Raw genomic sequence first — 26,638 nt, 5'->3', positions numbered from 1 at the left:
AAAACAAATTTCTGCCTACAAGATTTTACTTTTAACAAAAAAAAAATACATTTTTCTAATGCTAAAATATGCTTTAGTTTATGTTTATCTGGCATCTCAAAAAGTGTGATGACATATATATTTTTTCTAACAATTGATGACATTTAAGTCTATTAAGTCGAAATCAGTTCAGTTTTTCAACTTTCCTCAGAGAATTTTACGAGTATGGAGCTACCTTAAGTTTACTTTTGGAGAGAATTGATCAGTCCTTAAAATTGATCAAATGTGTAAACGATATATACAGTATTATTTTTCTTTTGTATCGTGTTTTTATCTGACTTTTTTTCCTGGTTCAAATTAAATAACTGGTTCAATAATTTTTGGAATTTTTTTTATTTTGTTTATTTTTGCATGCTAAATACATATTTTGTATCCATGCCTCTGACCCAATTTGTAGGTGTGTAATTTCCCAATTAATGAATTGACAATACGCAATATCTAAAACTGGATCGATATGCCGTAAAGTATAGATCTTTCTTGTGTGTGTATCTCTCTCTCTCTCTCTCTCTCTCTCTCTCTCTCTCTCTATATATATATATATATATATATATATATATATATATATATATATATACTCTCTCAATCTAATTAAGCGCCCCAAAAATTAAAAACTAATAATCTGAGGCAGGTAACACAGTTTATACTGAAAAAGCGAGAACACAAATTACAGATGTTTGATCCATCTGTAAATTTATCGCGGGAAATATAGCGGGAAATCACTATGACGCCATGCGTTAAAATCTGCATTTATTTGTTTACGTATCTCAATTTAATATGAAGGAATAGAAGTATGTAAAAAATCACTTGGGTCTCACCAAAGCTTGTGCGATACTCAAAACGTGTTTTCAAACCTCAAGTTACCGTACTTTACGAGTTAAATATCAGCCATTTTTGGCATAGCACTACGGGAGAAAGCATTAGAGAGCATTATGGGAGTTACCAAACATTTTTCTAGATGAATCTATAGATTAAAGTCGTTCATTTTATTCCGACCTGAGGGCGTCTAGTCAGGTTCCCGAGACCCCTCTGTTTTTATTATTGGGGTCAGGCAGCAGCCGACGCCATCTTTAATTCCGCATGGACGCATGGTAAGTTTAGCCGAAGATTCACATGGTACGACAAAATTTTCAATTTTTGACCAATTTGAATTTAAAAAAAAAATTAGGTGCAATCGATCCATTAGTGTTCAGTGAATATATTAAAGAACATTTAGTGAAATGACAACCGCTCATCATTTTTAAGTGTACATTATTTACATGTAAACAAATATGTGACGCAAGCCCCCCAGATGAGTACGAGGTCGATAACAAAAGTTCTAGGTGTGAACTAATTTTTAGCAATGCAGAGTTTGAAAGCTTAATATTTTTCCTTTCTATTGGTACCAAGCAAACTGGTAGTGCATTCGTATTTAATTAAAAATCCGACTTCTTTTATCCGAATTTGCTCGTCATCTACAGTTGAACAGAATTAATGTGTATGATCGATGAAATAATTAGAATTTTTTCCCTTTTAGAACACAATAGATTTTATCTTAAAAGAAAAGTTGGCTGTTGTTAATTACAACATGAAATTTGTAACTTTTGTGTGCTATTTGAAGTCTAAACAAATTGAGTGTCTTCGTGCTATAACAAAATCTGATGTGATGACACTCCTTCCAACAGGTTATGGAAAGTCGCTTATCTGTGAACTTATACCTTGTTATTCTCATTGTGCTAACAGTGTAGAAAGTGTTGTAATATACAATAATAACTAGATGCTAGCTGTCATTAGACAGTAATACCTGCACCAAGTGTTTGCCCCTAAATAACACTATTTTGTACCAGTTTAATTAAAAATAAAGGCCACATGCAAGCTCCTGTAATACATTTATAAAAATTATAATTTTCATAACTGAAGGATGTGATCCCTTCCCATATGATAATACACATGAGCAGCACTTTATGTGCAATTTGGGGTTGAACTGTTTGCAGTGAATTTTCAGTTAATCAATAATCTTAACATTTCATGTCATAGAAAGTATAACGGTCTATATAATTATTACAAACAAAATTAAATTATGCCCCCTCCCCGTGGCGGTTGCCGGTGTTAGATTTGCTTCTGTGTGCCTACATGTACATCATCGTGTGCACAGATTTAGAGAAGGGGTGGGAGTGAGGGGTCCAGACCCCCCCCCCCAATAAAAATTCATTTATATCAATTGTAAAATTACCAAAAATACACCTTGGACCCCAATGTTCTTACAGACATGTAAACGCTCTAACCCATTGCGCTTCAATGTTAGGTAACATTATTTGGGGGGTAAATATTTAGTTAATATTTAATATACTTTATTGTTTTTCTCAATAAGAAGTATACATCACAATATGCAGGTGTTCTGCACCACCTTAAAGCTGTTATTTACCTAATAAAAAAATGCAAGTGGATTTGAAGAATAGGTCATAAAAATACATGCATGTTACAAATAACTGATTTTTGTTACGTACACAACACAGGTCTGCAGGTCTCATTAGCGGGTGCTAGTTTTACCCAGCTCTTCGATTAGATGGGTTCACGTGTATACATACATGTCTGTGTTTTCTATATGCAGAAAAGGATTAGTTAAGATCAGCTAAAGGAATTCATTATTGTGGTTTAATTGGATTATCATTATGATGCTGACCAATATAGGTAAGCATAATACATGTAGTAGCAGTAGCACAATATATTGAGATGCCAGCATACATACGTTCTACTTTCACTTTCTAAATGTGATCTCCCTTTGACAGCATACTGTATCATCATTTTTTGATATTTAAATAAGCTTATCATCGGTACATATCCTATCGCATTTGTAAAGTTTCTGTCATTTTAGTTGCAAAAGTTATTTTTTTCATTTGTCAGACTTGCACTATTGAGTTGACCCCATATTGACCCTGTAGAAACAATTTCGTATTAAATTTGTGTATTACATGTAAGTAAGTGTACTAGACACTTATCTTTTTTATATGAGTTATAATAGGAAGGAAGGAGTATTTCTTTCTTAATGTATTATAATGCATCAAATACAATGTAGGTCATGACCTTATGGGACTTTTCTGGTCATGAAGCGATCAGGAAAATACAAAATATCTTCTAATGTCATTATGATGCATCAAATGGTGTAAAGAACATTAATGACCCCCAGGTGTTGTGTTTAACCCCCACCCCTCCTGCCTTTATGAAATAGGAAATGATGATACACTGTATATTTTGTTAACTTAATTCTGAGATCTGAGATCCTCATCCCTTAACCATATAATTTATTCTTGCTTTTTGTGTCATTGCGTGTAAAATTGTATATAGAGTATGCCTCCTTGGAGACACCCTGACATTCTAGAACTAGAACTAATAAAGTATTTTATCTTATTCATATGTTACAATAGTGTTTGATCCATGTGGGTAATTCCTAGGAGACTTTAATTACAATTGCCCCAAATAGGCGAATACATATGCATATAACATTTTGTTTATTAATCTTAAAAATTGAATTAAGCAATTTCCAAAGTGTTAATGTGCATCAGGAGAGAAAAAGCAATCAAGAAATGATTTAAAATTTTGCTACAGCACGCATGTAAGAATGTATTAAGAAGACTGAATCTTTAGAACCAGGTTAGATTTGGGGGGGGGGGGGGGGGTGAATGTGGAGCATAAATATTTATAATTTGAATCATTTATTGTTATTAATTAGTTATTGATCCCAAGGTAGAAAAATGACCTCTGATCATATCTCAAAAGATCATTTGTCAATTATGCAAGGTGTAATGTAATCTTTTTAAGAATAACACGCGGGTATGATAAGGCAACTTTCAGCGATCAAATTCCTCTGATCGATATGACGTCACAATAAGCACCATGATGTCATATTTTACTCAGAAACTTGTCGATTTTAACTTTATCTCTAGTTTAAATTATAAAAACTACAGGCATAAAATATCACTAGAAACTCTTCTAACTGAATATATCTTCGATTTCTCTCTATTACGTATAATTATCATTGATGACGTCACAAGCATGTTTAATAGAGAAGATCATGTCGGGAGACAAATCATCGGAATGCAGTGTAAACAATGCCGAAATAAGACATAGTTAATACAGATACCTAAGATTTAGATGAGTGTCAGTTAGGATATAATCAGGATAATACAGGCATGGATATTTTGTTTTATCATCGAGTGTTATAAGGTAAGCAGATCGACATTTATATGGCTTGACCAGCCTTTCCTCTGCCAGTGTGTACAAAAAAAGGCAAAAGTGTAACACTACCCCGGATATTATGAAAAATGACTTTGGTAAATATCAACGGTATATGACCTAAACTACTTGAAAAGTGCTGCTAGAATCCTGTGCTTGTTGTTTTAAACGAAAAGTACGTAGTATTTTCAATGAAATTATAGAAGTTGAGAGGTTTTTCGATAAATATTTACAATATTTATCTTATGCGATTAACAATAGGATTCTAGCAGTAATACTAATAAACATGAACTAATTGCCGATCGAATTATTGTAGCAAACATACAAATGAACTTCGGGGTAGTGTTACACTTTTTGATTTTTTGTTAAGGTAAAAAAGTAATCTATTTTTAACTGTCACGTGATACCATGGTACGGCAGCTTCAAAGATCGAGTCGATTCCGACGTAGAAAAATAAAATCTTGGTGAACACATTCACTTGGTATGAATATTCAGCACTGTTTTCATAAAATAAACAGTTTTTAAATTGATCATAATTTTGACGGTCATTAAATTCGGAGTTGCCTTTACCTACCCGCGCATTTTTTTACCAATTTTTAAAAGTTTTTAGACACCCAAATTATATTTTGATTTTAATAGATCATTAGACAATTAAGGGGGGGGGGAACAGTTTATATTTGAGTTTGTTTGGGGTTGGGGGTTCCAAGTTATATATTTGACAATATTTTAATGTTATTAAAATAAGACTAAGCCATACTACGTACAATCATGAACATGAATAGTATAGAACAAAACACAAACTAATACATGTATACATAGGAAGTATTACAAAGCATAGATGATTGATCTATATCTGGGTTCTTAAATTGAATCATATATCATGTACATATTATATTATTGTTTCTTTGTTCAAGGCATTTCAGATGGTATGTAGGTCATGATCCCAAGTGTTCTTCCTGAAATTATCAAATATCATAAAAACCATTGACATCCCCACCTTAATCCAAAGATATTATTCCTCCTTAGGTCATGGCTCATCAGATCATTATGGCAAGTAAGTCATGACCCTAAGGGGTCATCCTGACCCCCTTAGAATCAGAAATTGTCAATTATCTTTAAATTATTGATGTTTGATGATCCTATCTCTATTTAATCTTTATTATCAAGTCTCCCGAATGAAATTTGGAGACTTAATGTTTTTGTATGGTTCTTAATACATGTATTATTATTCTTCGTCTTCTTCTTTCTCTTCTTTCCCGCTCTGAACTTATTTCTCAGAGATGGCTGAACAAAATTGTACAAAACTCTTGGATATGATAGGCCTGCATATCTAGTTAGTTGTGCACCCTGGTTTGATTTTTCTAATATTGGTTTAGACAACCACTTTTCGGGGGGTGGGGGGGTGGGGGGTGTCAAAAGGGTGTGGGGTCTAACATTGAACCTTGTAGGAAGAATCGTAGACTCTATTGTAAATGGTAACTTGAAAACGGACAAAGATAATAATATAGGGTTTTTATTATCATATATTGACTGTCACTGGCAATATATAGGGTTTATTAGATCTGACCCCTGGGGTCAATCCCACCCCCCAGGAATTGGAAATTACCATATATCAGAAACTGTTATAATCATGTCCCCTAAACCATATATATTCATGTTTCTGATGTCAAGGGGCATCAAATGTTATGTAGGTCATGGGCCCTGTGGATGGTCCTGACCCCCTCAAACAGCAAGTCCCTTAATATCTTCAAAACAGTTGAGATCCCCACCCTTAAACCATATATATTCTTGTTCCTTGTGTCAAGGGGCATCAAACGGTATGTAGGTCATGGGCCCCGGGGGTGGTCATGACCCCCCCCCTCGAACAGGAAGTGCACGAATATCTCGAAAACGGTTTTTTTAAGTGATAAACGTCAATTTTCTGCTACTTTTTGACTCCCTGGATGAAATTTAAATCTTTAAAACCTTATTGCACATCTATAGGACAGCCCCAATTATATCCCAAGAGATGACGTAGCTACTCCAAAATTTGTAAGAGGAGTTCTGGGAACCATACTATTTTTGCCAAAAAAACCGTCATTTTTTGTTGCCCACTGATCCCCTTAATAAAAAAAAATTCTGGAACCTGATCACACCTCAATATGACACCCCCAATCATATTCTAGAAGATCATTTGGCTACTGCCAAAAAAAATGACGTTTTTGAAACCAGTTTTTTGTAATAAAAACGTCATTTTTCAGCCATTAAATGACCCTAGGATAAAATTGAAAAATCCGAAACCTTATTGCGCATCTATAGGATACTCTTAAACATATTCAAAAAGATGATTTGTCTACTGTTGAAAATGTAGGAGGAGTTCGAGGAAGAAGGTTTTTTGTGAGAAAAAAAAAACGTCATTTTTTACCAATTATTTGACCCCCAGGACTAACAGAAAATTTTTGAAACCTTTTTACAAAACAACATGATACCCCAAATCAAACTCCAAGAGTTCAGTTTGCTGGTTTATTAGATGTAAGAGCAGTTTGAGAAAGTAAAACGTGACAGACGGACGGACGGACGGACGGACGGAACAGGGTAACAACAATATACCCGAACTTTCTTTAGAAAGTGCGGGTATAAAAACAGAGGGGTTTGGGAACCTGACTAGAGTCTTCCTGTTTTTAGATTTGTTCACTGATATTGTGGCTTCCATATTATGCACTACTGTTTCAGAACTCAAAAAAAGTCAGAGTTTTGGGGGTTTTTTTTGTTTCCATAGCATAAGCTGTCTGAACCGATTTGTCGAAATCCAGATCCGCTTCATATAACAACTTTTTTATACTGTTTCTGATCGCAGTCTACAAACCATATTATTCCTGAGGGCTTCCGGTATAAACACTTCAAATTCACAATGGGTTGACAGTCTCAAGTTCATGATTTCACACTTTTACCCTCTTTATGGTTTCGCTGATTGAATTTAAATCTCTCTGATATAACCATCGGTATAGGCAGGTAATGCCCAAACAGCACTGTCTCGCCAAATCTTCGTGGTTTTTTTTTGTAAGTCCGGCTGTACTAAATTTTTCAATGCACCATATGTAGTTGGACCATTAATTGACAAACATGCAGCTACCTTCATTTCATCTTTCACTTCGTTTGCCGTAAAAGCTGTCCCGGTCTCTCAACATGGTACACAAAGCCTTTCATGTTTTCGTTGAATTCGCCGTTATACCGATGTGGACTATGTTGATTTCTTGATGCAGAAACCTTAATATCATCTCGAATTTTCAGATCCTCGTCGCAATATTTATCGTTCAACCTTTGTATATCTTATTTGATCCAAACATGTGTATTGTTTGCATTTATGAATAAATTACATGTAGAACATTTTTTTTTATTTCAAATGCTTTTCATAATTTTCATCTTTACAGTTAACGTTATACCGTGGATATTAAATGCAGAATACTATTTACAGGGAAATATTTGCTCCCGTTATAGTTTCGCCCCTTTCGCCCTCGTTGTCAGCGAGCGAACTTAAGACTGGGCGAATTCGTGTGGCTCAAATTATCTCTATTCATTCAAAAACAACTGTTTTGGGCAAATAAAGACGGGGCAAAAACCTGTTTACAAATGTATAAAGGCGAAAATTACACGGAACAAAAGTAACCCGGTGTACAATTGTTTCACTAAAAAAGTTAATTCGGTTCTATTCAACGATAGTACGGTAAAGTGTTTATTTTTAGTAACTGCTTTGTGATTATTAATTTTAAAGATGTAATTATGGATAGTTTATTTCTTTATGTTCGTGTGATATTTGTAAAAAAGAAAAGAAAAAAGGGCGTTATATGAAATAGACCCATTAAGGAGATGAGCTCAATTAACATGACTTTTGATCTGAAAAAAAATAATTTAATAGCCGTAATTTTATCTAAAAGAACTTTCTCAATATCAGTAACATATTTTGAGTAGGCCATGATGCTAGTTATATAATTATCTGTCTTGTCTTACGATTATGATTGTGTTAATTCATTACTTGCTGTTTTATTTTTATTTATTTGATGTTGCATTTACACACAATACATTTTCAATTTGAAATTTCAATTTGAAAATTCATGATGGACATATCTTAGGTGAACAAACTTTTAGCAAATGGACTCTTGGCGAACGGAAATAAGGGCGAACGGCGTTTAGACCAAACGTATTTTAGTGCAAACAAACAGATTTGAGAAAATACGAAAATGTGGTTTAATTCTCCGAACACTTTGAAAAAAGCTGAAAACAACTAGAATCAGCAGAATGTTTATTTATCTCTCAAATGTATAACGTTCTTAAAGTACGTTTTTACCTGTTCTCAGAAAAACATGACATTTGTAGCTATTTGCAATTCGCACGGAATTGTAGACCCCTTACGACAGAATTTTCAGTATGTCAAAGGGAGCAGTAGTTCTAATTTTCTCTTCGCCCATGCGTTGTCCTTAGAGCTTGCAGTGTTTGCCGGTGTCTGAAATTTCCAACTTAAATCTTGGAATTTCCTTCTTTAAAGTTGATTTTTTTTTCAACTTAAAAGTTATAATTTCAAACTTTAGGTTTGGAATTTTCGACTTTCAAAGTTGGAATTGCCAACTTTTAAGTTAGAAATTTCCCAACAAGAGACAGATTGGATGCATCAATCACCTGAACAACAACGCCCTCTGACAGGAGTATATTGTTACCATTTAAGCTACATACACAAATAGATCAAATATTTTAAGATACGAGGGATATTTTTATTTATTTGTCAAGGTTGTCAAGGTTGAGGGGAGCCCTCCTCCTCCCTACCCCCTCAAAAGCGATAAAAATAATCCAAAACTACAGAGGATTTTTCTACATATATGATGATTCGTCTTCATAGCGATGATACCGCTGTTGATTTCTTAAAGGGACGTATGCACGATTTTAGCTCAACATTTTATTCTTAATCTTAGCGCTTTTAAAAAATTTGAAAGTCGAATATTGAGTTTTAAGCAAAATTCAGAGTTTGAAAGTTGTAAACAAAGCTTGAGCCGTGTTATTGTTTACATTTGTTTTATTGGTATAAGTTTCTATAAAATTTTGCCTTATTCTACTGATAATATCGGTATTATTTATAAACACATTGAATCAGTGTATCTTTTTGCCACGTTTCATTTTGTCAAAGAAATGGTTATTCCATATTTTAAAATATTTGTAAACAAATATAAGACTCGAACGTTGTTTACATAACAATGAATAATTACTTATGTATCTCTCTTATAGGGGAAATCGGGGTAAGTGGGACACTTTTCGATGAAATTTCAAACTACTCAAAAATGATGTATGAATTTTCATATTTCATAAATGAATTAAACTGTTCTGCATTTTTGTTAGAAATCGGTAGTAAAGTTTTGATTTGTTCTCAATTGATAAAGTTTATATTTGTTTCTTATTGTTCCAGTTACCCCTATATGATGGGGTAACTGGGACAACCGTTCAACTACAGAATGTCATTGATATGTTTGTTTTTTAAGACTTGTGAACACTTTTAATGCAGTCAAAGATAATTGTTAAGGAGTTGAACATAATATATTCAATATACCTAGGCCGTCACGCCAACACATGCAGGTGATTTTTATGACTAATGTGTGTGCTAATGGTTTTATAGTTTTGAAAATCGTATGCACGTAAATTAAATGCCTTTGCTACAAAATTAAACATCATAATTATTTGTTATCTTTTCCTTCTATGCAATTTGTAGAAAATACCAAATCCGTTTTTAAAATGGTGTATTATCAACCTTTTTACGGTTTTTAGCTTTCATTTTCATGAGCATTTCGTATGGTACACCGGCCATTTTCGACACAAGATGGATGAAGTCATCGATGGCTATAGACAATGAAAATTGATCATATCGCAACCAAAGAAGTAATCATGCAATGTATAAAAATTATTTTGAACTAATGTAATTATTCATAAAATGGCACATTTAATATAATAATTTTCAAAGTATTTAGGGAAATAGATTTGAATTTTTTTTATTGCTCCTTAGAGTACATTCTGTAGATAGTATCTTAGGTCTAAGAAGGTTACTTAGCTAAACTCTGCTGACCACTTTGATATTACTGAAGCGGGCAGCTTCTTAATGTTCTTTATAGCAAGAGTTATTCCCCTTTGATTTATTGATTTTTGATGATTTAATTAATGTTCCTAATAATGACGAATGAGTTTGCTAATTATTTTTATACAATAATAAATATTTAATGTAACTAAGGTGTTGTGCATATGTAGTTTTGGATTAGGTTGGGTTAGTTTGTTTATTTTTGATTTCGCGTTTTTAGATACCACAAATTATTCTAGGCCGGCACATATATAGGGGCAGTGTCAATTGCGTGAAGAGGAACGACTGTTTGTGGTTAATCTTAGACAGGTACGGCTAGATTGAGTGTGCGGACATCCCTGCTCTTTCTAACCTTCGTGTGATTTAACCTACGATACAGAGTGTGCGGTCATCCCTGCTTTGTATCGCATTAATACAAGTGTGCGGTCATCCCTGCTTGTATTGGTGGTAGTTGCGGCGGAGCAGTAGTGTGTGCTCATCCCTGCTGGTGTTCTGGCCTTTCTAGCACAAGTGTGCGGCACTCCCTGCTTGCGTTAGGTTGCGTTGTTGGCGCAAGTGTGCGGTCATCCCTGCTTGCGTTAACGTTGGTACCTGTTCAGTTGCGTGGGTGTGTGGTCATCCCTGCCTGCGTAACGTTGAGTCCCTATATGTGTGCAGGAGCGGTGATTAAAGTCTGCACTTGTAAATATTGGCAGCAATCAGGGTTATCCGATTCTATCTCGGGTACGGGCCCGCGGGGATCACAGGCAGTGACCCCCTTGCACGTTACATTACAACGATAAATTTCAAGTGTATATAATAAAGATGCTCAATTATATTCAAAATAATTGAGTTACCAGATAAATTAACTTTTAAATACAAATTTTTCTGTTAAACAAAAATAAAGTTCTGACATTAAACAGTTTTGTGAGCATCACATTTGAATGCATAGACCCCTTTTTCCAAAACAACAAATTCAAGACTCATGAAACCATCCATTACACCCCTGGTCAGAGCAGACTCATTATCATAGTAATATCTATGACATAGTTACAAAAATCAACTTCCTTTTCCTCCTCTGCTTCTGCTTTATCCTTCCCTTTTTCCTTTTTAGCTTCTCTGATTTTCCATACTTTTTGTTCAGTTTCTTTATGACTCGCAATTTCTTACAATTTTCCTTCTCAATTCTCTTTTGCTCTTTTTTGCTTTCTTTGTCCTCGTTTTCCTTAATGACTTCATATGTTGTAAGACAACGTGCTGATGTGATTCTTCGAGATTTTTTTGTTACATGTAGTAGGTAACTTTCTCTGCTTTTCAAATGAGGGAACCTTTAGAAGACTAGAAAGAAAATCACCTGATGCGCACGGAACTGTGCAATAAGCAGAAGTAGACTTCAGATCTGATTTAGCTTCAATATCAATGTCGGTGGATTCTTGATCAGATGACTTAGTTTCTTTCGGTTTAAAGTCGCCTTCTTGAGTTGGTAAATGAGAAACTGCAGATTGTCCAAACACCTCTTCAGATATTATTGAGGGATTGAAAGGGAAAATTCCTGTTGCACGAAAGGCGCTAGCAGCATTTAGCATCGTGAAAACTTTATGATAGGCTGTCGTGAACAGTCCACAAAAGTCGTATCTTGTGACTATCCTACATATAACTCGACTTTTAGCATTCAAATTTTAGTCAATCATTCAAAATTCGCAATTAAGTAAACCAATTTATACATAAAAAATATACAATAAAATGTTGATCTCAAATCGTGTCTAAGTTCCTTTAAAAAGTATGATTTTTTTTTCAAGTAGAATGAAAAATACTTATTGACTTGGGGAACTTAAACTGTCTACTTATTGAGATTAAATATAATACATACGATTGCTACAACAACGTCCATTCCACCCTGTTTGACAGCGGCAGCTTCCACTTGAATAGGTACCGTGATAGCAAATTGCATTGCAAGCATAATCATAATCACCCCCCATGTCATTACTTGCACATTTTGTAAAACCATCACATTCAGGAACATCCCTGTGCCAAACTCTTCTTGATCTGTACCTGTGTCCACCACCACAAGATGCTGAACATTGCGACCATGCTTTCCATGATTCCCAGTAGCATCCACATGAATCCCAAGTAGGCGCTAAACCAGATTCAGAGTGGTGCCATAATAGCGTCAGGAGAAATACCGCTAACATGATTTTAAACCTTGTGTCTCACGGCGAAATCTTTAACACTGACATTAACATCGCTCATTGTGTTTAAAGCGATTATTATGTAACAAAATAAGTTGGCACGTGATTTAACTCAAGGACGTACCTGAAAATCATTTGCATGACTGTCAACAAAGTCCTTAAGACACAAATAGACGGTAAATGTGCATTTTGACGACATCCAAAAATAGACATTGATATTCTTATTGATGATTTCCATTAGGCAAACATAAGGGGGACCATACACCAAATGTAAATATTAAAGAATGTCAAGTGCTAAACACAATGTACTGATATATAGTTTTAAACATTTAATCAGGGATAATTTACATCATTTCGATCTTCACTTGTGCTTTACACACGTGTATATAGAGAAAATTCGTACAACAAAGACTTTGATGTAGTAAGATTAGATTCATTTCTGTTATAAAACGGTTTCATCTAAACATTTAGAACAATAAGTTAATCCAACTAAGAACAATTTTAACCAATTGTTCATTTTCTGTGTATTAATTTGCTTCCTGTTTATAGAGATTAGCAGCGCTCACGACCACAGGTAGACTGCAAGCCCTGGAAGTTTTCACACCTCTAAAAATTAAGCCCCGCCCTCACCTGAGATTTACCTCCCGGTAAACAGGTCAGGAAAACTATTTTCTGTAACGTCGGAATAAATTTACATACTAAATAAGGCACCGACGTATTGAACAAACTGAGCAACCAGCTGAATGGCATTCCTGAGTTAAAATGCATCATGGGTTACTACAAACAAGAGGCCCATGGGCCACATCGCTCACCTGAACAATATTTCTTTATCAGTCTTTTTCGAAATGTTTAAATATGAAACTTTTAATTAGTTTTAAAAACTCTCTAACCTTCTATATTCCAAATTTGACAATATTTTCAAAAAATAAAAAAAACCTAGTTTTTTGGACATCATATAATTAGATATCTAAGATATTTTAAGATCTAAGATGCATCAACTGGCGAATCTTATTATCCTAGGCCTCAACGTATTAAGACAGTGAAAAAGGTCACTGTGACCTTGATACATGTATGAGGATAAGAAGATATTAGGATGCTAATACATCTATTAATTAAATACAGGTACAATAACCAAACTAAGCATTGTATTTCTTGAGAAGAAGATTTTACTTATATACTTCTATGCTTAACTTTAGACCCATCTTGGGGACCTACAGTATTGGTCTGGGGGTCACGGTTTTAACAATTTAGAATCTTCTAGTGCACTATCTTAGATTGCTTGCATGATAATCTCACAAATTGTATTCAAACAATTTCTATATGTGTTTGAATTTTGAAATTTGAACACCTATTGAGGACCCAGTATTGATCTGGGGTTTACGGTATTAACAATTTGGAATCTACACAACCTGAGGATGCTTGCAAAGTAATATCATAAATAGAAGCATTGTAGTTCTTGAGAAAAAGATTGTTAAACATTTTCTCTATATAATTCTATGTTAAACTTTAAACCCCTCTTTGGGACCCAGTATTAGTTCAGGTGTCACGATTTAAACAATTTAGAATCTACACTATCTTAGGATGCTTCTATAGTAATTTCACAAATTGTAGCATTGCAGTTCTTGAGAAGTAAATATTTTAAACATTTTCTCTATATTTCTATATTAAAGTTTGAACCCATCTTTGGGCCCCAATATTGGTCAGGAGGTCATTGTTTTAACAATTTAGAATCTACACAACCTGAGGCTGTTTGCATAGTAATATCACAAATTGTAGCATTGTAGTTATTGAGAAGTAGATTTGTAAGCATTTTCTCTATATTTATATGTTAAACTTTGAACCCCTCTTGGGGCCCCAGTATTGGTCCGGGGGTCACGATTTTAATAATTTAGAATCTTCACTATATATACAAGCTATGGTGTAAATATTGGCATTTTTGGTATAGTGGTTCTTGAGAAGAAGATTTTTTAAGACACCCGCCCTATTTACACTGTTTCATGATTATCTCCCTTTAAAAACGCCTTTTTTTTAACAATTTAGAATTCCCCTCCCATAGAGATGCTTTGTACCAAGTTTGGTTAATTTGGCCCAGTGATTATAGAGAAGAAGTCAAAAATGTAAAAAGTTTACAGACAGACGGACGGACAGACACACAGACGGACGAACGACGAAAAACAGGCGATCAGAAAAGCTCACTTGAACCTTCGGTTCAGGTGAGATCAAAAAACTACGTTTAGAAAATGCAAGTTTTTCTAATTGCTTTTGGAACTGCATAATTTATTTTTTCAAGCATTTTGCACTCTTAAAACAATATTGACATCATTTTCTACTATTTCCATGCACACATTTACAAACACTTGTTTTACAATGGTAAAAATTTGGTTTCATCAACTGCATTGTATTGAAAGTTCTGATTATGCACAAATTAATGTCAAAAAGAAGAGAGAATTAGAAAACGAGTTAGACGAATTATACAAATATAAAGCGAAAGGCGCACAGATCAGATCGAGAGCAAAGTGGATCGATGAAGAGGAAAGAAATACGTCCTACTTTCTTAGGCTTGAAAATAAACACCAATCTCATAATGTAATCAATAAGGTAGATAATAAATGACATATATACACTAAAACAGATGAAATCTTAAAACAACTTTACATATTTTATGATGATCTCTATTCGAGCAGACGCGTCCCAGATGCGCATATTGAAAACTACTTAAGTGAAATAAATCTTGAAAACAAAATATCAGATAAAGAAAACGAAATAATTGAAATTTTTCCCACTTTAAAAGAATATATGTGCCGAGGCAGTTTACAATATGAAACAAAATAAATCTCCAGGCAATGACGGTATACCAGTAGAATTTTATAAAATGTTTTGGAAACACTTAAAAATATATTTTTGCAATGCTCTGATACATTCTTTCAAAGAAGGTGAACTTTCCACAACACAAAAATGCTCAATTTTATTACTTATATATAAAAAAGGTTCTCCAGAAAAAATAGAAAACTACAGACTTATCAGTTTAACTAATATAGATTACAAGGTCATAGCTTGTGTCTTTGCTAAAAGACTACAAAAAGTAATGGATAATATTTATAATTGAAAACCAAACAGGGTATATCAAAAGTAGATTTATAGGTAATAATTCTAGACTTATATTAGATATTCTAGAGTACTGTGAAAATAATAACAAAGATGGCATATTATTTTTCGCTGATTTTCAAAAAGCCTTCGATTCGGTTGAATGGAATTTCCTATTTAAAACACTACAAAAATTCAATTTCGGGCCGAACTTTATAAAGTGGATACAAATACTTTACAAAAACCCATGTTTTTATGTAAAAAACAATGGCTGGCTGTCACGGAAATGTAGAATGACACGTGGAATAAGACAGGGTTGTCCAGTATCAGCCTTATTACTTTTATTCGTAATGGAAATATTGAATCTAAAAATACAGAATTGTGGAGATATAAAAGGGTTCAAAATTAATTCGCTAGAAAAAGGAATTAAATGTATACAACATGCTGATGATAGTACATTTACATTGGAAGATCAATTATCATTGGAAATACGCTTAACATTTTAAAAAATTTTGGCAAAATGTCGGGCACAAATTTAAATATGACTAAAACGGAATGCATCATTTTAGGACCTCTTAAAGAAAGATTAGATCGCCAAACACACGTATATCAAGTAAGAATAAATAAAGATACTTTAAAATGCTTAGGTATATATGTTGGACTGAACAAAAATATATGTAACGAAAAAAATTGGATATGTAAATTAACGGAATTTGGAAAAATACTGGATTCGTGGAGATGTCGAAAGCTTACTATCTTCGGTAAATGTCAAATTGTAAATTCGATTATTCTATCAAAAATCATTTTCACTGCAACGGTTTTAGAAAATCCGGGAAATGATTACATTAAAAAATTAAATAAACTAATTTTTCATTTATTGGGCAATCGTGACCGCATCAAAAGGCACACATTAATTCGCGAGATAAAAGAGGGGGGTATAGGAATAATTGACCCAGAAATCAAAATTAAAGCTACTAAAGCAGCTTGGATTTCAAAACTTACACAAAATAAGAGTAATTTAAGTAAATTTTTAAATGCATGTTTAGCAAATCATAAGATGAAAATCGAATATATTGTAGAATAAAATGTAACAAACACTTCTGATTTTAATAGTCTGAAAGGACTTCCACAATTCTACAAAGAGGTATGTACTGCATTTAATGAATGCAAAACTCCAAAACTCCAAAAAGCATTGATACTGTGGACGAAATATTACGGCAGAATATTTGGTTTAACGTAAACTTTAAATACAAGGGAAAAGTTTTATATTTTCAGAACTGGTTCGAAAGCGGCTTTCATTATGTGAAAGACCTTGTGAATGATAATGGTTTTAAATCGCTCAATGAAATAGCTACTATATTAAAATCGAAAAGAAATTATCTTTGTGAATATCTAACACTAAAAAACGTTTTTCACTCTAAAATACATAATGATACAAGCAGGAGGAGATATATAAATATCAAAAACGAATTTCATTTTAAATTACAAGGAGAAATAAAAGATATCGGTAAAACGAAATCTGGTTTCTTCTACAAAATACTACTTGATGACAAATCCAAAAAACCTATCATGGAGAGTAAATGGAAAAATGAATTTAGCGACATAAACTCATTGTGTTGGAGAAAAATATATGATGAAAAAATTGTAAAAATTAATGATAAAAGCATCGCTGAATTTAATTTTAAATTATTGCACAATCTGTTGCCAAATAATCTATACCTTAGCAAATGGAATAAAAATATTGATAAATATTGTACGTATTGTCGAGAAATTGAAAATACAAAACATATGGTTTTCGACTGTATACTTATAAAAAACATCTGGAAAAGGGTTTCTGCTATACTTAAAATTAATATTGCTTGGAAGCATCTTGTTTCGGGTTTTATTTAAAATGGAAACCAAAGCAATGTAGTTTTAAACAATGTAATATCCTTCATTGCATGTAAAAATTTTAAATACAAAATGAAATGTAAATTGATAGAAGACAATGTCACAAATGAAGGCCTAATTTTATTTTTAAGGTCATCGCTTGCAAGCTTTTTCCTTGTAAAGCAGCAAGCACAAACTGTCAATTTTGATTACTGTATACTTATAACTCTTTCTGAAAGGCTGTAAATTGTAAAATATGAAATAGTAATAACAATATATAATAATAAAAAAACCAAAAAATAATATTGTATTATCAGTATTAGAATATAATGAACTAGAGGGCGACCTGGCTCTCGTACTTTCATGCGGTATAGGACAAAAAGAACTGTGACTGCAGAAGCAAGTCCTACCGCATAGTACCGCATTTTATATTTTCTATATTCACAATTGTCAATTCCTATTACATGTATATTCGTAAATTGCATTTAAATTATGACTTAAAATTGTTTTCATATATTTTTTTTTCAATAAATCTTTATATAAGAAAAAATGATAAATTCGCACTGTTAAGTTAGATATGTGTATGATCTACTATGATTATAATTATATTACTTCACTTTATTAACTTTATTTTGTAAAAATATATATGTATAAGGTATCTTCATTTTTTATTTTTTTTTTGCTACATAAATACCGATCCAGGGGGCCCCTGGCACCCCAGGTAAGGTATACAAAGAGGGCCTCTGCGGAGGTATTACCTCAAGCAATTTGTATGTAATTTCAAATAAAATCATTAAAAAAAACTGCATTGTATAAGGCAATTTGTTGACAAAAGCATTACTGCCAGCGCTGATTTCTCAGTAAATACAGATTTTAGGTGAATTTCACATGCATGGTCCTAAGCATTCGGATGTGTTCGCACATTGTTAGCCATTCAAAAGCCCTTATGTGGCCAAGTGTAAATGGTTACGAGATGCGTGTTTATAGCATTCCATTACAGCGAGTAAGTAAGTAAATATTTTATTATAGTGACATGTGTATGTCATAGGTATATAGTACAATACAATATTATACATTATCGAATTACGCGAGTATGTACATGTACAAAGATTAAACTATGTAAATACATGTAAATATTGTTCACTATGTACGTTACATGTTATTTTATGCTAGTATTTGACAAACATACTACTTATAAATGCACAACATGTGTACAATGATCAATGTACATGCGTATTAATTATTACTATTGTGTTATATAAATGTCATACAACAACAAACATGTACAAAATGAATTCAGTTTTAAATTCTAGTTAACAAACAGCGAAAACACAAAATTTACGAAAATCAAATACTGGAATAAAATTATAATGACTTGTGAATACTTTCAACGTACTAATTAACATGGAAAATCGGCAATGTTTGTTAATGTGAGCATGAAAAACCTTTATTAGTACATATACCTAATCTTTGCATTTTTTACAAAACAATTTAATCTTTTTTTTTATTGACGTTCCCGCAGTCATTTGAAATCAAGTCGTAAATTAGTCTAAACCATGTGTTTATTGTAAAAACGTAAACATGTAGTAAATCACATGTGGTGCTTTTTATTCCCTGATTGGTCAGTTGTTCACGGTACGCATCGCTCTGCGCTATGACAACAATATCCACATGATCCATATAAGGTAGTTTCCCCGACCTGGTAAAAATGTTCGGCCTTTAACTAGAGTTGAAAAACGATTAAAACCTAGTGCAGTGTATTCTATATTATCACCTGTGGTTCGGCATAATAAATAATGTATTGCATGATGGTGAGGGAGATATGAAGATTTATTCCTCCGAGGAAAATCATATTTTGCGCTGCTTTCTGTTCTATTTTTATTCTTCTCTATTTTTCATATTTTCAACAGTTTTTATTTATAAATCAGAAACAAGTAGAAAAAGTATAACCGTCTGCACAAATTCATTTGTGTTTACCGCCTAAAAAATTTGGCTAAAAAAAATATAATAATTTAATCATTTAATCGCTCGCCCGCTCGTACCTTTTTTCATTGAATGTCCGACGAACAAGAAATTATATTGGTGGGACCCAACGAGATATATTAAGATGTATTTTAAACAGCATGGTTCTTCAAACCTATATTAAAAATAAAATTTGATTTAAATGAATACATACTTAATATGCCGTTTCTATAAGATTCTGTTTCTTTTTTTTTCTGGATTTAATTTCTGGAAAGATTGATATCCCACAGTTGTTAAAAGTCATATCATTGTACAAGTCAAGTGTTTCTGATCGTGAGATGGGCAGCGAATCATAAACTCTTATGCGCGGATTTAGAGGATCATTCGACTTAGGAGGTTAACATACTGGTGATATAAGTGTTCATTTCAAACACAGTTTATTCCTTTTTGTCGACTGTACCTCCAAAAATTATTTCTGTATTTGTGTTAAAACATAACATATTTTTAGTATTTTTTTTTAAATTATTTCATTGATTAACTTTTCGAGCATGTGCTAAAGTTCGAATATCTCGAACTGTAATTTACTTGGGTTATCCTATCATAATTTTTCATCTACATTCATAGCGATTATATACAAACGTTATATACATGTATATACTGGATATCAAAACACATTCTATTATGGAACGCCACAGCTGCGTAAAAGCAGTGTGTACCGCAAAACCTGATGCGGTTTCATTGGATGCCGCATTGTTTTGGAATGTTACGTATGGTACATATGTTTTACAATGTTACATATGATTTTTACATAATTGAATTAAACACATCTTAAAGTTCTCAAATCTAAAATTTTATGGCTATACACTTATTTTAAGTAGAGTTTTTTGCCCATTTACAGTGATGCTTTTTCAATAGGAAAATCATGACGTCGTGTTTCACATACGCAACGTCAACAATTACTACTGTGAATTAGTCGTTTAATAAACGTAAAATACAGTGTATCTTTTCACATTGCTGCATATAGTTGTATGCATGCATCCTATGCTATTCATTTATTTCAGAAACAAAGGTTTGTTGTTATTTCTACTGTCAGCGCAGTTGTCTGCCAGTGAAAAGTGATTATTCCAAAAAAAAAAATGGGGGTTGTTGTTTAGTTTCGGTTTATTTTAGGATCTCAACAAGAAACTAGTTAGTGACGTATTCTATGTGGACATATTTTAATAACATAAACACTGTCTTTTCCATATAAACAATCAATAGCTAAAACATATAAGTAGCTTTTGTTCTTAAACAACATAAGTTACGCGATTTTCGTGACATTATTAAATATGTCATTGTTTAGTAATGAACATTGAAAACAATATCAGAAGTAACGTATCATACAATTTTGTTTAATCATGATCCATTGTACAACTTATTGATGCAATTATAGTAGCAGCACTGAACTATTCTTTTGAAGTTTTCACCACGGTAACTAGACTTTAACCTGAATACTCACAGATAAACACAATAGGAAATCAAAGTATTGAAGTACGGACGGGAGTTGAATTTATCGATTATTATTAATTTTAAAAGCAACGATATGTTATTTTGCATGGCAAGTAGATTCTAATCTGTATTTCAATTACGCACATTTTTTAAATATGAATTCTCAAACTTTTCCGACAAGAATTTCGAGACAACACCATATGAATCATGTTGTGCAATATTAAAAGATAGAATTAATTCCATCAAACTATGAATCAGTAATTGAAATATTTCTCTAAAAATTGTACACATGTCTGGATCCAAGCAATATTGAACCCTAGTCTCGTTCAATCTCCTATTACCAAGAGAGACTCTTTACGGATACAGCCGAGCGTCTGGTTGAACGAGACTAAATTGAACTCTGGCGTAGGAATACATACGACTACAAAAAATATCTATATTGTTCGTACTATTCAAAACCTGACTATTTTAAAGGTATTCATAAATACGTTTCCTTGAAAATTAATTGTTCAGCATACAGTACACCGAATTCATCTACTATTTTCAAGATCTAAGTCTTGTAAGCGGTGATGATTTGTGCTTAGGTCCAAACACTGTTTCACTTTCGGTTCGCCAGAGTAACTGCATAGGAGAGTTGATAAAAATCAACTCCGAAAACGTAATTAATTCTACCACTGCTGGGATCATGCCCTTTACACCACCCGTTCTGTTCAAAAAAAAATTCCATTCGACTTTATGCAGAATTTATGGAAAAATAGCGGATGATATTCACCCCATCCAATATTGATAAATTTCACATAATTTAAAAAGGTATTTTTTTAAGTGTATATTTTTACTTTCCGGTCGCTTCTAGACACATTTTTTTCGAACTACTGTGATTGTTTTTCTACAATTGTTAACCCCCACCACCGCATTTGCTTATACACATATCGGGCGTGCCCACACCTGAAAAATAACATCCACATACTTTAATTTCATCTGTGTGTGACTATTCTACAGCAAATATGTAGGTTTAAAGTTAGTATCATACAGAAAAAATGCAGTATGCAAAGATTGATTCCGTGTTTTGAATGTATATTTCACCATCGGTTTAAGATAACTCTTAACCGTCCATTACCCATAATCCAAAGCTTATGCATGCAAATAAATACTCCGTCAGTGCGCTGTATTCAAGCTGTATAATAAGTCTTTATGTATCCTACATGTTCATATTTTAAAATCTTTGTAAATCTTACACACTTCATCAAAGTCGTAAATAATTCAACGAATCAGCTCCATCGACTAAAATAAATATGAAAATGAAGCCAAGGTTCGGACGGGATCGTGAAACTGTCTGATATTTCCCGAGGGCAACGCGTACGCCAAATGCAATAAATGTATAATATATTTCATGTGACTAATTAATGTTTTGTTTTCCGTGTGATGCTTTATGGTTATTATCAAGACGCTTTATTTTTTAATTGTTCTTATAGACATTTTGTCTTTTCTTAAAAAGCATACTCCCGTAATATTTTTTTCTTATCTATATACATCAAGAGATTTTTTAAAAAAAGTTGCAACCCTATTAATATCTTAAAAATGAAAGATCTTATAGTGAACATTAATAATGAAACAAAACAGTGACCTTTAACAATATTTAGAATAAGACCCGATAAATGTAATTTTTACAAAATGTAGTAAAATATATACTGGAACATCTTGGGAGGTAGCTGCACGTCTGTATGTTATGAGTCAAGTATGGTACAATAAAACAATGTTGTATAATGAATTTAACTCGGGCTTGGTTACGTACTATCAACGCGAATTTACTTAGTGATTCGGTAAAGGCGACCTCACTGTATTACCTGGGACGAAATGATAGATTTCTTCGAGCAAAAATTATTTGTTCGGAAGAAGTAGTAGATATTTATTCAAAAGTTCTAAGTATTTGTTTGGACGATTTAGTTCTTTCCATGGATAAATTTGATGGTTTTTGACGACTATTTACTCGAATATATTACTTTTTGAGTATATTTTGAGAAACAAAGACACTATTCAAGTACTACGTACTATATGATAGTAGAACAATATTTGACGCTACCAGAAAATAAGCTTCAGATGAAACACAACAAATCTAGTTAACAAGTAAAACAACCTAAAATCGTTATCAAACTACCTTATATAAATAGTGCCTGTTTGGGAGGGTAACAGTTGAAATTGACACCCCGAGAAAACCATTGTCAACCGACGCGAAGCAAAGGTTGACAATGGTTTTCGAGGGGTGTCAATTTCAACTGTTATCCTCCCAAACAGGCACTATTTATTTTGTTATACTGAATGTCTTAATTTTAAAGAAAACTTAACTGCTTTTACATAGGAATAACGTGAATTCTACGGCGAACCGTACGCGCATAATTTTCGCGCATGTAACAATTTTTAATGTTACCCTTTGCTAAGTGCGTTGCTAACGCTGAGGGTAATAGAAAAAATTATGAACTGCGTCTAAACCAATCAGATTTCAGTATTTAACATGAAAGTATAACAAATAAAAATGTGTCACCTATTGGCTTCGCCTCGGGAATTGGTTGCTGTCTCGAGAGACAATAAACTTGCTATCGTCCTCATAGCCCGTAATAGGTATCCCCTTATACATACTACCCATAGTCCTCTGCGTCTCCGCACACAGAGTGGTTGGTACAAACGAACTCTGGCGGAAGTTTGGTACAAACGAACTCTGGCGGAAGTTTGTCCCCTTATAATCAAGCAGAATTTAACTCTGCTAAGTTTAAGCTATCTATGTATCGTTCTAAATTCTTTATTTAAAAGACTTAAGTAGCATTATGTTGTTACATTGTTTATACATGTAGCACACATAATTTTGTATAGTTTCTTTACTAATCCATAAATTGTCTTATGTGTACAGATTGAAGTACATACATTTCACATTTGTGATAAACTTAAAGCTACCATATTTATCCTAACTTTGCACTCAGGCTGTCTGCTAGAACAGATGCACAGTTGAAATATATGCATAGTCTATATACCAAATGGCACCTTTCTAACACTAGAACCACTAAGCCTGGGTCCCGAAATGTCACACTTTTGGTAAAGGGTCTAGTTGCTTATTATAACAATGCACTCAGATTATCTGCTGCAGATTCCCAGGAGTAAAATACTTTAAATGATTTCCAACTAACAACATTTACATTTATTTTAATAATAATCAAAAGCAGGCCTGTAGCTTCCGGTCTGACAAAAATTCGGATCGACGACCCAGGTCGTCCATTCCATTTTTTTTTAGACTGGGAGCTACGGCCCAGCAGCTATCAAAATCAAAGCTCCCAGGGGACTGGATAATAAAAGATTTCACAATATATACATGTATTCCTCATTCCCGACAGATGTTTCACATTTAATCGAGACAAGATTGGCTCGCTTGGTTAAAAATGAAAACTAAAAAATTATCATCGGTCGGCGGACGAGGGCCATCGACAATTAACTATAAGGTTACCTGTAAAACCGCAAGCGATGGCTGCCAATCTGAAACGTATCACCAATTTGTTGTGTACAGTAACTGTAAGAACCAATAAAGCTACATGTATATATTAAATCTTGCCTTATAATCATAAGGCAACATTTGAGAGAAAAAGTATCTTTAAAATTCCCTTTGACCATTTTATGAAAAATTACCGTTGATATAATTATTAATAAAAGTTCTTTCTCTTTACAGAAATTCAATGAATTAATCAATATAATTATCTCATCAATATGTAACACGAACAAAATAAAACAAAGAGTATTTAATAAAAAAGAAACGTATGGATGGTATTTGTTTAACTGATTTTACAGCATGACTGTATGTATGACAGGATTGATTCCATTTTCCTGTCTGTACATGTGTTTAATGACTGAATTAATTACATGTATATCACATAGATTTAAGATTCATATTTACGTTAAATCCAGCTAACAAATACTGGTGTTATTTGATTGTATTAAACAAATGCCAAAAGATTGTTGTATCACTCTACTTCCTCTAGTTAAATATAGATTCTAGGATTTATCCAAAAATCACAATTTCCATGTAAGTTTAGTCAACTGAACAAATAAAATTAACAAATGAAATCTCCACGAAAATTATTTTAATTCCCAAAGAAAACAAATGAGACTGATACATGTACAAGTTAATTCCCATTTTCATTTGACTGATATCGGATGTCTCTAATTTCTGCAACAATTTGGTACAAACTTAAGGTAATTAACAGCCTTCTCTTGGAAAATTCCAACTTATTCATTCTTCACATACATTAAATAACCATGATCGCAAGCCCATGTCTGAAGACCTCACAAATGGGAGAGGACCGTACACATTGGCTGTGGCTTCCGACATATCCTTTAATCTATTCATTTCGATTTTGATAAGACTCCTTGAATATGTAAAACTATGATAAAACAATTTTTTTAAAAATTCCTACTGATTAGCATCTGCTGTTATACAAAACCTGTAAAAGGTCACATAACCAGTTTGTAGTAAAAATATAAGACAATGCAAAACAAAGCATTATTTAAAAAAAAATAAAGTAATGTAATGTTGAGGACTATATCTTTAAAACTTGCAAAGCTTAACGGTGGAAAAGGGTAATACTTTGTTGGGTTTTTTTTTTTTACAATGGTAGATGTTTATGTAAAAGCATTATCCGATTCCATTTTAAACAGAAAATGGGATAAACTCGGTTTATAATAATCATCTTTCAAAAGTTTTTGATGTTAAAAAAATCCATACATATTTGAATTTAGATAAAACATAATGAGAGTGGCAAAACATATTGCTGAAAATTGGACCAAGAAAACATGATCTTAGTTTAAGCAAACATTTCGTTTTACAATTACTTTCAAAACTAGATTTTGAATAAAGGTATTCATCTGAATATATATGTAGTTTTGATCATGTTCATCATTTCATTGAATATTTAAGAGAGCTCGATGGTCGTGGCCACTTTTAAACTGTATTGATCTTCTTAAGAAGGAGAGCTCTTTATATCAAAATACAGGAAAATACACACATTTAAAAGATTATCAATAAATATATGGAATTTAATTATTTCATGTAACAAAACCTTATACTTACAAAAAATCATCAAATAAAATTTAAAATAGTAAGATCAGATGGTTATTTTGTTGACCACCCAGCCTCCTTGAATACAAATTCTTAATTTGCTTTTAAAGAATCAAACTTGTAAAAATATGCATTAGAAATTATCTTTAATAATCCCTTGTCATTCAAGTGGCTCTTAAACAAGGGTGTCATTTGTGGTAGTTTTACCTCGTGTCTTAATGTTAACTACATAATTCTTGTGTCACATCAGTAAAAAAAAATAGAATTAGGAAACGCTATCATCATTACAATTAAATGAAAAATTGTCATCTAAACATTCCTGTGAATGAGTATTACCGGTATCTCTTTCTTTAATAAAGAGTTCAAGGTAGTTTTACTTCATACATGTGATGTATTAATATACATGTACTACAAACTTTAGCAAGTTTTTTTTTGTCATATCTGATTCAGTAAAAATCATAACCAGTGATTGCTCTATATAAAGCTCTCACAGCTTTGGAAAAAGAACGTGTCATTCTAATAGTGTGGAATTATTTAAATTCGCAGGGGCCAATTTTTAGGGTTTGGCAGTTTGTTGTTTATTCTTGCAGGTTTAATTGTAAGTTCAGAAACAAAGATAACTCTTTCTAAATT

The 26,638-nt window shown here is 32.8% G+C and overlaps 1 long non-coding RNA gene across 1 annotated transcript in view; it reads right to left on the bottom strand.

Annotated features, from left to right (window-relative positions):
• The window catches only part of LOC136271631 (uncharacterized), a 29,301-nt gene extending 16,717 nt beyond the window's left edge, over positions 1-12,584 (bottom strand). The window contains exon 1 of the long non-coding RNA XR_010709572.1: positions 12,189-12,584. This is a non-coding gene — a long non-coding RNA (uncharacterized lncRNA). The remainder of the gene's footprint in view (positions 1-12,188) is intronic.
• Between the last annotated feature and the right edge of the window lie 14,054 nt (positions 12,585-26,638).

The sequence above is a fragment of the Magallana gigas genome, chromosome 9 (genome assembly GCF_963853765.1).
Source record: "Magallana gigas chromosome 9, xbMagGiga1.1, whole genome shotgun sequence".
Lineage (NCBI taxonomy): Eukaryota > Metazoa > Mollusca > Bivalvia > Ostreida > Ostreidae > Magallana > Magallana gigas.
The sequence above is the reverse complement of the archived record's forward strand: the minus strand, read 5'-3'. Positions and strand labels throughout refer to the sequence as shown.